Source organism: Chiloscyllium plagiosum, unplaced genomic scaffold (genome assembly GCF_037043375.1).
Source record: "Chiloscyllium plagiosum isolate Xiang-an unplaced genomic scaffold, Cpla_swu_hap1 HiC_scaffold_31, whole genome shotgun sequence".
NCBI classification, from domain to species: Eukaryota; Metazoa; Chordata; class Chondrichthyes; order Orectolobiformes; family Hemiscylliidae; genus Chiloscyllium; species Chiloscyllium plagiosum.
The window spans coordinates 54,332,425-54,347,198 of NW_028270169.1; the positions used below are offsets into that span (position 1 = coordinate 54,332,425).

The 14,774-nt window shown below is 47.4% G+C and overlaps 1 protein-coding gene, 2 non-coding genes and 1 pseudogene across 3 annotated transcripts in view; all 4 read right to left on the reverse strand.

Annotated features, from left to right (window-relative positions):
• The window catches only part of LOC122564163 (protein spinster homolog 3-like), a 255,278-nt gene that overhangs the window by 93,688 nt on the left and 146,816 nt on the right, over positions 1-14,774 (reverse strand). The gene's annotated exons all lie outside the window — the stretch shown is intronic.
• LOC148141927 (5S ribosomal RNA) lies at positions 2,605-2,723 on the reverse strand. The gene has a single exon (XR_015752425.1). It is a non-coding gene; the product is annotated as a 5S ribosomal RNA (ribosomal RNA).
• LOC148141928 (5S ribosomal RNA) lies at positions 7,515-7,633 on the reverse strand (annotated as a pseudogene).
• Positions 10,716-10,834, reverse strand: LOC122545220 (5S ribosomal RNA). Its single transcript, XR_006310520.1, has one exon. It is a non-coding gene; the product is annotated as a 5S ribosomal RNA (ribosomal RNA).

The window sequence follows — 14,774 nt, forward strand, 5'->3', positions numbered from 1 at the left end:
AAAGTAGTCACGTGATTTAAAAGGTAGGTACATGGATCGGGAAGGTTTAGATGGGCCAAATGCAGGCAAATGGAATGAGTTCTGTTTAGGATATCTGGTCATCCTGGACAATTTGGACCAAAGGGTCTATATGACACGATGACACCAATCCATTCTGACCAGATGCTGTCTGCTGATCACAGAGCATGGTGTCAGAAGTGAAGCTGGCATTGAGTATTGACGAGCTGTAAAAAATACATAGCTACTGACAGAGAGACACAGGGATGTTGCGAGTTGTGGAAGTTGCAACAGGCAACTGAAACAAACTGAAACGGAACAAAGAAACAGCCCACAGCTGAAATATTGCATGAGACAGAATGGCCCCAGCTTTTCCCCTCTCAGTTCCATGGCCACGTGAAGCAAACTGACAGCCTCCCCATGCTGAACGGCACAATGATAAACTAACAACTGATCAACTTAACCAGCCAGAGGAGGCCACACACTGCTATACTCCTGTCACTATTGGAAAAACACCATTTCAAACTGTAATCACCATAAACCTCTCTGACAAACAGAAAACAAAGACTGGGGAAAATTCAAAAGCCTTGAAGTCACCCTTTGATACCCAGGTGAATGTAACATATCAATGATACAAGTTCAATATAGGGTGGAAAAGAGTCTACTGATCATTATATGACCACGACAACGAAGACCGCAGAATCCTATGAATTTGTGGAATTAAAAGATGATTTTATTAAAGACGGTAGGACGCGTAATTCCCTCCTATCAACATCCTGGGGTGTTGCCATTGACCGGAAACAGAACTGGACTAGCCATATAAATATTGTGTTGACGAAAGCAAGTCAGAGACGAGGAATACCACAGTGAGTACCTTATCTCATGACACCCCAGAGCCTGTCCACCATCTAGAAGGCACAAGTCAGGTATGTGATGGAATACTCCCCACTTGCCTGGATGAGTACAGCTCCAACAACACTCAAGAAGTTTGACACCATCCAGGACAAAGCAATCCCCACTTGATTAGCACCACATCCACAAGCAACCACTCCCTGCACCACTAACACTCAGTAGCAGCAGTGTGTACTATCTATATGATGCACTGCAGAAATTCACCAAAGATTCTCAGACAAACCCACGACCACTTCCATCGAGAAGGACAAGGGCTACAGATACATGGGACCACCAGTGCCTGCAAGCTCCCCTCCAAGCTTGGAAATATATGACCATGAGAGGAAGGTTAAGGCTGTATTGATGGCACCATACCCATTCTGAGAGAGCAGACTATCAGACAATAGCAAACGTGGAGCTGGAGTTCCAGACCACTGGCAGCACACAAACACACTCAGCTCAGCTGGAGAAAGTCTACATCTTGTCTACATCCAGGCTTCTTCAAAGACCGCAATTTCCCCCCGACGTGATCGACGATGCTCTCCCCCGCATCTCCTCCACTTCCCGCTCCTCCGCCCTTGAGCCTCGCCCCTCCAATCGCCACCAGGACACACTCCCACTGGTGCTCACCTACCACCCCACCAACCTCCATATACATCGTATCATCCGTCATCATTTCCACCACCTCCAAACGGACCCTAGGGATATATTTCCCTCCCCTCCCCTATCAGCGTTCCGAAAAGACCACTCCCTCCGTGACTCCCTCGTCAGGTCCACACCCCTCACCAACCCAACCTCCACTCCCGGCACCTTCCCCTGCAAGGGCAGGAAATGCAAAACTTGCGCCCACACCTCCCCCCTTACTTCCCTCCAAGGCCCCAAGGGATCCTTCCATATCCACCACAAATTCACCTGCACCTCCACACACATCATTTACTGTATTCGCTGTACCCGATGTGGCCTCCTCTATATTGGGGAGACAGGCCGCCTACTTGTGGAACGTTTCAGAGAACACCTCTGGAACACCCGGACCAACCAACCCAACCACCCCGTGGCTCAACACTTCAACTCCCCCTCCCACTCCACCAAGGACATGCAGGTCCTTGGAATCCTCCATCGCCAGACCATAGCAACACGACGGTTGGAGGAAGAGCGCCTCATCTTCCACCGGGGAACCCTCCAGCCACAAGAGATGAACTCAGATTTCTCCAGTTTCCTGATTTCCCCTCCCCCCACCTTGTCTCAGTCAAATCCCTCAAACTCAGTACCAACTTCCTCACCTGCAATCTTCTTCCTGTCCTCTCCGTCCCCAACCCCACTCCGGCCTATCACCCACACCTTGACCTCCTTCCACTATCCCATTTCCAACCACCCTCCCCCAAGCACCTCCTCCCTGCCTTTTATCTTAGCCTGCTGGCCACACTTTCCTCATTCCTGAAGAAGGGCTCATGCTCGAAACGTCGATTCTCCTGCTCTTTGGATGCTGCCTGACCTGCTGCGCTTTTCCAGCAACACATTTTCAGCTACATCTTGTCTCACCTATTTTTAATTTCTCTTCCTTCTTCCTGTCAGTTTCATCCTGTACAGCAGGAGAATGCAGAAAGAAATTGCCAACAGATTGCAAAAGTGAGACAGAGAGACGGAGTGAGTAGTTAAAATTGCTTGATGAATGGGAGTGTGAGTGCGAAGCTATGAGCAGCCTCTGGTGGCTGCAAAAGCCTACTGCACCTGGTATTCCCAGGCGGTCTCCCATCCAAGTACTAACCAGGCCTGAGTCTGCTTAGCTTCCGAGATCAGACGAGATCGGGCGTTTTCAGACTAGTATGGCCGTAGGCATTTACACCCTCCATTTATGCTTCCTTAAAGGCACACAGTACAGATACCCATTTATATTACATTCACTTTCTTTCACTTTGATCAGCAGTCAAGTGCTCAGCTTTAACACAACTTGAAATTACTCCACACTTCAACCTCATCAGGGCCCACTCACATTCATCTTCACTCTTGATGCACTTTAGAAAATCTTTCAAGAAACACACAAAATTCAGCAATCAAAATCTCATGAATGCAGTTTGTAACAATTTCAACAAGCAGTTGGAAAGGTTCCTCACAGGTCACAGGCCAAAGGCCATACATGGTCACGTGGATGGAGTGAAAGGCATACCAATAAAAGATGGCTGCCCCGATATCACCAGGATTTGCCATACCCTGAGAGTCAAGATTCCATGATACCCCTCCTGCTTTCCCTCCATCCTCCCCCTCCCACACTCCACTGTCGTTTGGGTGAACATGGTAAAATGAAGTATATGCCTCACCCATTGCGGACCCTCTGACCTGTCTGTCATGTTAAGGAGCTGGGATGAAAGCAACATAGAGTCATAGAGATGTACAGCACAAAAACAGACCCTTCGGTCCAACTTGTCGAGGCCGAACAGATATCACAACCCAATCTAGTCCTACCTACCAGCCCCCGGCCCATATCCCTCCAAACCCTTCCTATTCACATACCCATCCAAATGCCTTTTAAATGTTGCAATTGTACCAGCCTCCACCACTTCCTCAGGCAGCTCATTCTATACATGTACCACCCTCTGCGTGAAAACATTGCCCCTCAGGTCTCTTTTATATCTTTCCCCTCTCATCCTAAACCTATGCCCTCTAGCTCTGGACTCTCCCACCCCAGGGAAAAGACTTTGTCTATTTACCCTGTCTATGCCCCTCATGATTTTACAACCCTCTATAAGGTCACCCCCTCAGCCTCTGACACTCCAGGGAAAATAGCCCCAGTCTATTCAGCCCCTCCCTATAGCTCAAACCCTCCAACCCTGGCAACATTCTTGTAAATCTTTTCTGAACCCTTTCAAGTTTCACAACATCTTTCCGATAGGAAGGAAACATGTTGCATTCAAAGTCTCTCTCACTTTTGGTCCTATTGTTGGCAAAAAAATGGCCGCAGATCTATCTCATCCCATGCCCTACCGCTACTGGCACACAGCAGGTCAAGCCTGGCAGCATCTACGAGGTGGATTGGTTTCAGGCACAGGGAAAAGGGAGCAGGGGCTACAGCTCCTTTCGAGGTCCCCTGCTGTATTCATCTGCCCCTGACCCTAGCCTGCCACCCTCCTTGCCCACAGTGGCCGATACCCAAACACCCCTGGACAGAGCTTTAGTCCAACCACCAAGATGCCCTCTTCCTCGGGCACTAGCTGCAGTCCCAAGAGTAGCCACTGCTCATCGCCGGCGCTGCTGTGACTACAGGGCCTCTGACCAATCAGATTGGCCTGCAGCTCTCAGAGACGGGGCATCCTTTCAGATGGAAGCAAAAGTCTCATCCAGAGCCAGTCATACTGTACTCCCACCATCCCATTCCCTTCTCCCACCCCAACATCTGCAAGAGTACAATGGCAGGGCAGACAGGTTTTGTAATGGGCCAGGTTTTCACCTGAGGTGGAGCCAGGGAACACAGAATCCTGGAGCAACTCTGTACACTCCTTTTTTCCATTTCAATTCGTCTTTTTCCTGGACAGCTCACTAGCACCTCCCTTACGTCTACTGTCACAAAACCAGTAGGTGGTTTGTCTGACGTCCAATAACTATATGGGCAGAAATTACTTTTTAATAATCACTGTGAAGACTTAAATTTGCATTCACCATCTTCAACAGCGCAGCCTAATTGCCAACCCTATCCCTCTCCCTAGCAATGGCTTCAGATTAGGCCAAGTTGCTTTGAGGCTTCGTTTGAAATTTGACCCTAAATTGAGAGGATGACCTCAGATTTGACCCATTAGTCAGTGTGGGAGAAAAGCAAACCACTTTGCCTACCCACCACTTGCTCACAGAAACCATGTCTGTTTTTAGCCAAACACAGCCTACCCATAATGCCACTGGCACCTCAACTTGACCACACTCAGCTCAGGAACTAACAGTAAAATGAGACATTACCGTAGCAGTTTCCTGACTGAAGGAATACACCATCTAGATGATCTGCTAACTTGTTTTCTACCTCACAATACTATCACCGTTCCTGAAGCCCTGAGGGCATTCCCTGTCTCCCCATGACTTGGAGATGCTGGTGTTGGACTGGGGTGTACAAAGTTAAAAATCACACAACACCAGGTTATAGTCCAACAGGTTTAATTGGAAGCACTAGCTTTCGGAGCGACACTCCTTCATCAGGTGGTTGATGAAGGAGCAGTGCTACGAAAGTCAGTGCTTCTAATTAAACTTGTTGGACTATATCCTGGTGTTGTGTGATTTTTAACCCAGTCTCCCCAGGTACTCAATCCCCACAAAGCCCACGCAGACCAGGTGGCACCAAGATACCTGACAAGAATGAACACTACCCCAGGCAGCTATTGAAGCCAACATGCCAGCCATTAGCACTCGTTTCTGCAGATTAGTTGTTTGGGAAAATATAGTCAAGGAGAAACCAATTCTGTAAATCAAATTTCAGGCCGCATGGGGGTAGGGGATGAGTTTCTCACAGTTTAGCAATGATGTCTCAAAATTGTCCATGCAGTCATGATTTGATCTATGATCCAGCAGCTGTTTGGGTGTACCTAGGTGTTGTATTGGAATCCTTTCTATCAAATCTCTAGGTTTCTTAGCCTGGTTTTCACTCGGAAGAGAGGGGAGGCTGACAGACAGAGTGCAGAGGTATCTGAGTGCACTGCCTCCCAAGTCTGTGAAACTGCACTTTAAAAGCAAATCCAAAAGGCTGTAGGAAGAGGGGTTTTTTGATTCAGAGTTCCGCTGCCATATTCAAAGTATCCACTTCACTACTCTGAAAAGTAACAAACTTAGATAGCTAACCAGTCTGCCACACAACTTCACTTGACCTTCAAGTTGTATTAAAACTTTCTAGTACAGACAGTAATGTAGCAACTTCCATTTTCCAGTTTACACTCCAGGAAATGTGGTCCCTTACACCAATTAGTATTCAAACCAATTGAAAAAGTAAAGCCAATTCACTATTGCACACCAAAGTACAACTTATTTACTGTAATAAACAGGAAGTAAGGGAATAGTTCACTTGTCCAGTTCGTGTGGATGAACAGTGCAATCATATAGAGGTTTACAAAATTATGAGGGGCTTGGATAGGATAAATAGACAAAGTCTTTTCCCTGGAGTCGGGGAGTTCAGAACTAGAGGGCATAGTTTTAGGGTAAGAGGGGAAAAATATAACAGAGACCTAAGGGGCAACGTTTTCACGCAGAGGATGGTACGTGTATGGAATGAGCTGCCAGTCGAACTGGTGGAGGATGGTACGATTGCAATATTTAAAAGGGTTTGGAGGGATATGGGCCGGGTGCTGGCAGGTGGGACTAGATTGGGTTGAGATATCTGGTCGGCATGGATGGGTTGGACCGAAGCGTCTGTTTCCATGCTGTACATCTCTATGACTCTATGACTCTATGTCCCTCGAGGTCACCCATATACCCCAGGTCAATCTGTACACTTACTCAGCACGTATCCCAGCATGCACTGGTGTCCCAGCATGCACACTGACTGGGTTTGCCATTCTGCTTGTGGGTCCAAGTGGAGTGAGACCTCCTGAATTCAGAGATCCTGACAGACACACACTGCAACTCTTACCTTCCCCACAAGCTCACACAACATCACAAGTCAGACAGGAGGAGGCTACTCACTCTCTGATGCCACCTACCTCTGAAGGACGGGCAGTAAGACCCGCCTGTCTACAGCAACACAGATAAGACTTCCAAGAATAATATCCTTACTCACTAATGTCCTTCTTTCATCCTTAAATGTCAGGGGCTACTCCCCTCTCCAAATTCCACCTTACTATTGTTAATAGTCTGCACTCTAGAAATTTTATTTCTCTACCTTGGTCAACTTGTAGCCAAGGCACGGTGATATCAATTAGATCGAACCATTTGTGCCATTATTACGCCCATCTTTTTGTGAAGGCTTCGCCCGTTCAGAGAATAAGCCTTGATTTTTGTACCTGGCAAATACTCTTTGCACTTATCTTATTATTTGCTGCTGATGTATAATAATCATCATTACAAGGATTGAACTTGCTGTGTTTGCTGACCCATTCTTCCTGCCTTAACCATATCGATACACCGTTGTATGAACTCGACTGGTGAGTGCAGATATTGTAAAACTCCCTTCACCTGACAAGCCCTCACCACAACGTTGTAGCTTTCAGGCCCTATCCACACCACTAGTTAGACGATTGTTAGAAAAAAGGGGTACGCTGACATCGATCAGGGAAGCGTGATCATCGAAAGTGAGGCATCACTTAACAAAAACCACCGTTTGTGCTCTTCAATAAAAAAACTTGCAGCTTTGGTGTTCCTGGTGTGTTTGCTCCAATCTCAAGCAGTAATGATGTGTTTGTGTATTGGGGACGAAGCTGAAGATGTGTTGCTGGAAAAGCGCAGCAGGTCAGGCAGCATCCAAGAAGCAGGAGAATCGACGTTTCGGGGCATGAGCCCTTCTTCAAGAACCCTCCTTCAGGGGGAAGAAGTTGAACAATGAAATTGGGCAAGAGTAAGTGAGACAGTGAGACAGAGAGACGGAGTGTGCAGTTGAAAGGACGTTGCTTGATGAATGGGAGTGTGACAGTGCTAAGCTGTGAGCGGCCTCTGGTGGCTGCAAAAGCCTACTGCACCTGGTATTCCCAGGCGGTCTCCCATCCAAATACTAACCAGGCCTGAGCCTGTTTTGCTTCAGAGATCAGACAAGATCAGGGATTTTCAGACTAGTATGGCCATACACACTTAGAACCTACAGTTCTAGCTCCATATAGACACATGCTTCTGGTCCTCATTCTCCTCTGTGCTTTATAGCATTTAACTGAAGGTGCACATTTATATCGCAATAATTCTTTCCTCTTGCCCAGCACGTCAATAGGAAGGATGTTATTAAACTAGAAAGTGTCCAGAAAAAAATTACAACAATGTTGCCGGGACTGGAGGTTTGAATTATAACAATAGGGTGAATAGACTGGGACGTTTTTTCCCTGAAGCATCAAAATTGAAGGGTGACCTTACACAGATTTAAATCCTGAGGGACATGCATAAAGCGAATAGCAAGGTCTTTTTCCCTGGGTAGTGGACCCCAAACCAGAGGGCGTAGGTTTAAGGTGAGAGGTAAAAGATTTAATTGGGACCTGAGGGCCACTTTTTCACACAGAGGGTGGTACGTGTATGGAACGAGCTGCCAGAGGAAGGAGTAAAGGCAGGTACAGTCACATGATTTAAAAGGTAGGTACATGGATAGGGAAGGTTTAGATGGGTCAAATGCAGGCAAATGGAATGAGTTCTGTTTCGGAAATCTGGTCATCCTGGACAATTTGGACCAAAGGGTCTATATGACACGATGACGCCAATCCATTCTGACCAGAATGCTGTCTGCTGATCACAGAGCATGGTGTCAGAAGTGAAGCTGGCATTGAGTATTGACGAGCTGTAAAAAATACATTGCTACTGACAGAGAGACACAGGGATGTTGCGAGTTGTGGAAGTTGCAGCAGGCAACTGAAACAAACTGAAACGGAACAAAGAAACAGCCCACAGCTGAAATATTGCATGAGACAGAATGGCCCCAGCTTTTCCCCTCTCAGTTCCATGGCTACGTGAAGCAAACTGACAGCCTCCCCATGCTGAACGGCACAATGATAAACTAACAACTGATCAACTTAACTAGCCAGAGGAGGCCACACACTGCTGTACTCTTGTCACGATTGGAAAGACACCATTTCAAACTGTAATCACCATAAACTTCTCTGACAAACAGAAAACAAAGATTGGGGAAAATTCAAAAGCCTTGAAGTCACCCTTTGATACCCAGGTGAATGTAACATATCAATGATACAAGTTCAATATAGGGTGGAAAAGTGTCTACTGATCATTATATGACCACGACAACTAAGACCGCAGAATCCTATGAATTTGTGGAGTTAAAATATGATTTTATTAAAGACGGTAGGACGCGTAATTCCCTCCTATCAACATCCTGGGTGTTGCCATTGACCAGAAACAGAACTGGACTAGCCATATAAATATTGTGTTGACGAAAGCAGGTCAGAGACGAGGAATACCACAGTGAGTACCTTATCTCATGACACCCCACAGCCTGTCCACCATCTAGAAGGCACAAGTCAGGTATGTGATGGAATACTCCCCACTTGCCTGGATCAGTACAGCTCCAACAACACTCAAGAAGCTTGACACCATCCAGGACAAAGCAATCCCCACTTGATTAGCACCACTTCCACAAGCAACCACTCCCTGCACCACTAACACTCAGTAGCAGCAGTGTGTGCTATCTATATGATGCACTGCAGAAATTCACAAAAGATTCTCAGACAAACCCACAACCATTTCCATCGAGAAGGACAAGGGCTACAGATACATGGGACCACCAGTGCCTGCAAGCTCCCCTCCAAGCTTGGAAATATATGACCATGAGAGGAAGGTTAAGGCTGTATTGATGGCACCATACCCATTCTGAGAGAGCAGACTATCAGACAATAGCAAACATGGAGCTGGAGTTCCAGACCACTGGCAGCACACAAACACACTCAGCTCAGCTGGAGAAAGTCTACATCTTGTCTACATCCAGGCTTCTTCAAAGACCGCAATTTCCCCCCAGACGTGATCGACGATGCTTTCCACCGCATCTCCTCCACTTCCCGCTCCTCCGCCCTTGAGCCCCGCCCCTCCAATCGCCACCAGGACAGAACCCCACTGGTCCTCACCTACCACCCCACCAACCTCCATATACATCGTATCATCCGTCATCATTTCCGCCACCTCCAAACGGACCCCACCACTAGGGATATATTTCCCTCCCCTCCCCTATCAGCGTTCCGAAAACACCACTCCCTCCGTGACTCCCTCGACAGGTCCACACCCCCCACCAACCCAAGCTCCACTCCCGGCACCTTTCCCTGCAACCGCAACAAATGCAAAATTTGCGCCCACACCTCCCCCCTTACTTCCCTCCAAGGCCCCAAGGGATCCTTCCATATCCACCACAAATTCACCTGCACCTCCACACACATCATTTACTGCATCTGCTGCACCCGATGTGGCCTCCTCTATACTGGGGAGACAGGCTGCCTACTTGTGGAACGTTTCAGAGAACACCTCTGGGACTCTCGGACCAACTAACCCAACCACCCCGTGGCTCAACACTTCAACTCCCCCACCCTCTCCACCAAGGACATGCAGGTCCTTGGACTCCTCCATCGCCAGACCATAGCAACATGACGGTTGGAGGAAGAGCGCCTCATCTTCCGCCGAGGAACCCTCCAGCCACAAGGGATGAACTCAGATTTCTCCAGCTTCCTGATTTCCCCTCCCCCCACCTTGCCTCAGTCAAATCCCTCGAACTCAGCACCAACTTCCTAACCTGCAATCTTCTTCCTGTCCTCTCCGCCCCCAACCCCACTCCAGCCTATCACCCTCACCTTGACCTCCTTCCATCTATCGCATTTCCAACACCTCTCCCCCAAGCACCTCCTCCCTGCCTTTTATCTTAGCCTGCTGGACACACTTTCCTCATTCCTGAAGAAGGGCTCATGGTCGAAACATCGATTCTCCTGCTCCTTGGATGCTGCCTGACCTGCTGCGCTTTTCCAGGAACACATTTTCAGCTACATCTTGTCGAATCTATTCTTAATTTCTCTTCCTTCTCCCTGTCAGTTTCATCCTGTACAGCAGGAGAATGCAGAAAGAAATTGCCAACAGATTGCAAAAGTGAGACAGAGAGACGGAGTGAGTAGTTAAAAGGACGTTGCTTGATGAATGGGAGTGTGAGTGCGAAGCTGTGAGCAGCCTCTGGTGGCTGCAAAAGCCTACTGCACCTGGTATTCCCAGGCAGTCTCCCATCCAAGTACTAACCAGGCCTGAGTCTGCTTAGCTTCCGAGATCAGACGAGATCGGGCGTTTTCAGACTAGTATGGCCGTAGGCATTTACACCCTCCATTTATGCTTCCTTAAAGGCACACAGTACAGATAACCATTTATATTACATTCACTTTCTTTCACTTTGATCAGCAGTCAAGTGCTCAGCTTGAACACAACTTGAAATTACTCCACACTTCAACCTCATCAGGGCCCACTCACATTCATCTTCACTCTTGATGCACTTTAGAAAATCTTTCAAGGAACACAGAAAATTCAGCAATCAAAATCTCATGAATGCAGTTTGTAATAATTTCAACATTGGAAAGGTGCCTCACAGGTCACAAGCCAAAGGCCATACATGGTCACCTGGATGGAGTGAAAGGCATATCAATAAAAGATGGCTGCCCCGATATCACCAGGATTTGCCATACCCTGAGAGTCAAGATTCCATGATACCCCTCCTGCTTTCCCTCCATCCTCCCCCTCCCACACTCCACTGTCGTTTGGGGGAACATGGTAAAATGAAGTATATGCCTCACCCATTGCGGACCCTCTGACCTGTCTGCCATGTTAAGGAGCTGGGATGAAAGCAACATAGAGTCATAGAGATGTACAGCACAAAAACAGACCCTTCGGTCCAACTCGTCCAACCCAACCAGATATCACAACCCAATCTAGTCCTACTTGCCAGCCCATATCCCTCCAAACCCTTCCTATTCACATACCCATCCAAATGCCTTTTAAATGTTGCAATTGTACCAGCCTCCTCCACTTCCTCACGCAGCTCATTCTATACACGTACCACCCTCTGCGTGAAAACATTGCCCCTCAGGTCTCTTTTATATCTTTCCCATTCTCATCCTAAACCTATGCCCTCTAGCTCTGGACTCCCCCACCCCAGGGAAAAGACTTTGTGTATTTACCCTATCTATGCCCCTCATGATTTTACAAACCTCTATAAGGTCACCCCCTCAGCCTCTGACACTCCAGGGAAAATAGCCCCAGTCTATTCAGCCTCTCCCTCGAGCTCAAACCCTCCAACCCTGGCAACATTCTTGTAAATCTTTTCTGAACCCTTTCAAGTTTCACAACATCTTTCCGATAGGAAGGAAACATGTTGCATTCAAAGTCTCTCTCACTTTTGGTCCTATTGTTGGCAAAAAAATGGCCACAGATCTACCTCATCCCATGCCCTACCGCTACTGGCACACAGCAGGTCAAGCCTGGCAGCATTTACGAGGTGGATTGGTTTCAGGCACAGGGAAAAGGGAGCAGGGGCTACAGCTCCTTTCGAGGTCCTCTGCTGTATCCATCTGCCCCTCACCCTCGCCTGCCACCCTCCTTGCCCACAGTGGCCGATACCCAAACACCCCTGGACAGAGCTTTAGTCCAACCACCAAGATGCCCTCTTCCTCGGGCACTAGCTGCAGTCCCAAGAGTAACCACTGCACATCGCCGGCGCTGCTGTGACTACAGGGCCTCTGACCAATCAGATTGGCCTGCAGCTCTCAGAGACGGGGCATCCTCCCCAGATGGAGGCAAAAGTCTCATCCTGAGCCAGTCATACTGTACTCCCATCATCCCCTTCCCTTCTCCCACCCCAACATCTGCAAGAGTACAATGGCAGGGCAGACAGGTTTTGTAATGGGCCAGGTTTTCACCTGAGGTGGAGCCAGGGAACACAGAATCCTGGAGCAACTCTGTACACTCCTTTTTTCCACTTCAATTCATCTTTTTCCTGGACAGCTCACTAGCACCTCCCTTACGTCTACTGTCACAAAACCAGTAGGTGGTTTGTCTGACGTCCAATAACTATATGGGCAGAAATTACTTTTTAATAATCACTGTGAAGACTTAAATTTGCATTCACCATCTTCAACAGCGCAGCCTAATTGCCAACTCTATCCCTCTCCCTAGCAATGGCTTCAGATTAGGCCAAGTTGCTTTGAGGCTTCGTTTGAAATTTGACCCGAAATTGAGAGTATGACCTCAGATTTGACCCATTAGTAAGTGTGGGAGAAAAGCAAACCACTTTGCCTACCCACCACTTGCTCACAGAAACCATATCTGTTTTTAGCCAAACACAACCTACCCATAATGCCACTGGCACCTCAACTTGACCACACTCAGCTCAGGAACTCACAATAAAATGAGACATTACCGAAGCAGTTTCCTGACTGAAGGAATACACCATCTAGATGATCTGCTAACTGGTTTTCTACCTCACAATACTATCACCGCTCCTGAAGCCCTGAGGGCATTCCCTGTCTCCCCATGACTTGGAGATGCTGGTGTTGGACTGGGGTGTACAAAGTTAAAAATCACACAACACCAGGTTATAGTCCAACAGGTTTAATTGGAAGCACTAGCTTTCGGAGCGACACTCCTTCATCAGGTGCTTGATGAAGGAGCAGTGCTCCGAAAGCTAGTGCTTCTAATTAAACTTGTTGGACTATAACCTGGTGTTGTGTGATTTTTAACCCTGTCTCCCCAGGTAATCAATCCTCACAAAGCCCACGCAGACCAGGTGGCACCAAGATACCTGACAAGAATGAACACTACCCTAGGCAGCTATTGAAGCCAACATGCCAGCCATTAGCACTCGTTTCTGCAGATTAGTTGTTTGGGGAAAATATAGTCAAGGAGAAACCAATTCTGTAAATCAAATTTCAGGCCGCATGGGGGTAGGGGATGAGTTTCTCACAGTTTAGCAATGATGTCTCAATATTTCCATGCAGTCATGATTTGATCTATGATCCAGCAGCTGTTTGGGTGTACCTAGGTGTTGTAGTGGAATCCTTTCTATCAAATCTCTAGGTTTCTTAGCCTGGTTTTCACTCGGAAGAGAGGGGAGGCTGACAGACAGAGTGCAGAGGTATCTGAGTGCACTGCCTCCCAAGTCTGTGAAACTGCTCTTTAAAAGCAAATCCAAAAGGCTGTAGTAAGAGGGTTTTTTTGATTCAGAGTTCCGCTGCCATATTCAAAGTATCCACTTCACTACTCTGAAAAGTAACAAACTTAGATAGCTAACCTGTCTGCCACACAACTTCACTTGACCTTCAAGTTGTATTAAAACTTTCTAGTACATACAGTAATGTAGCAACTTCCATTTTCCAGTTTACACTCCAGGAAATGTGGTCCCTTACACCAATTAGTATCCAAACCAATTGAAAAAGTAAAGCCAATTCACTATTGCACACCAAAGTACAACTTATTTACTGTAATAAACAGGAAGTAAGGGAATAGTTCACTTGTCCAGTTCGTGTGGATGAACAGTGCAATCATATAGAGGTTTACAAAATTATGAGGGGCTTGGATAGGATAAATAGACAAAGTCTTTTCCCTGGAGTCGGGGAGTCCAGAACTAGAGGGCATAGTTTTAGGGTAAGAGGGGAAAAATATAAAAGAGACCTAAGGGGCAACGTTTTCACGCAGAGGATGGTACGTGTATGGAATGAGCTGCCAGTGGAAGTGGTGGAGGATGGTACGATTGCAACATTTAAAAGGGTTTGAAGGGATATGGGCCGGGTGCTGGCAGGTGGGACTAGATTGGGTTGAGATATCTGGTCGGCATGGATGGGTTGGACCGAAGGGTCTGTTTCCATGCTGTACATCTCCATGACTCTATGTCCCTCGAGGTCACCCATATACCCCAGGTCAATCTGTACACTTACTCAGCACGTGTACCAGCATGCACTAGTGTCCCAGCATGCACACTGACTGGGTTTGCCATTCTGCTTGTGGGTCCAAGTGGAGTGAGACCTCCTGAATTCAGAGATCCTCAAGCCTAGCTCACTCTCTGATGCCACTTACCTCTGAAGGATGGGCAGTAAGACCTGCCTGTCTACAGCAACACAGATAAGACTTCAAAGAATAATATCCTTACTCACTAATGTCCTTCTGTCATCCTTAAATGTCAGGGGCTACTCCCCTCTCCAAATTCCACCTTACTATTGTTAATAGTCTGCACTCCAGAAATTTTATTTCTCTACCTTGGTCAACTT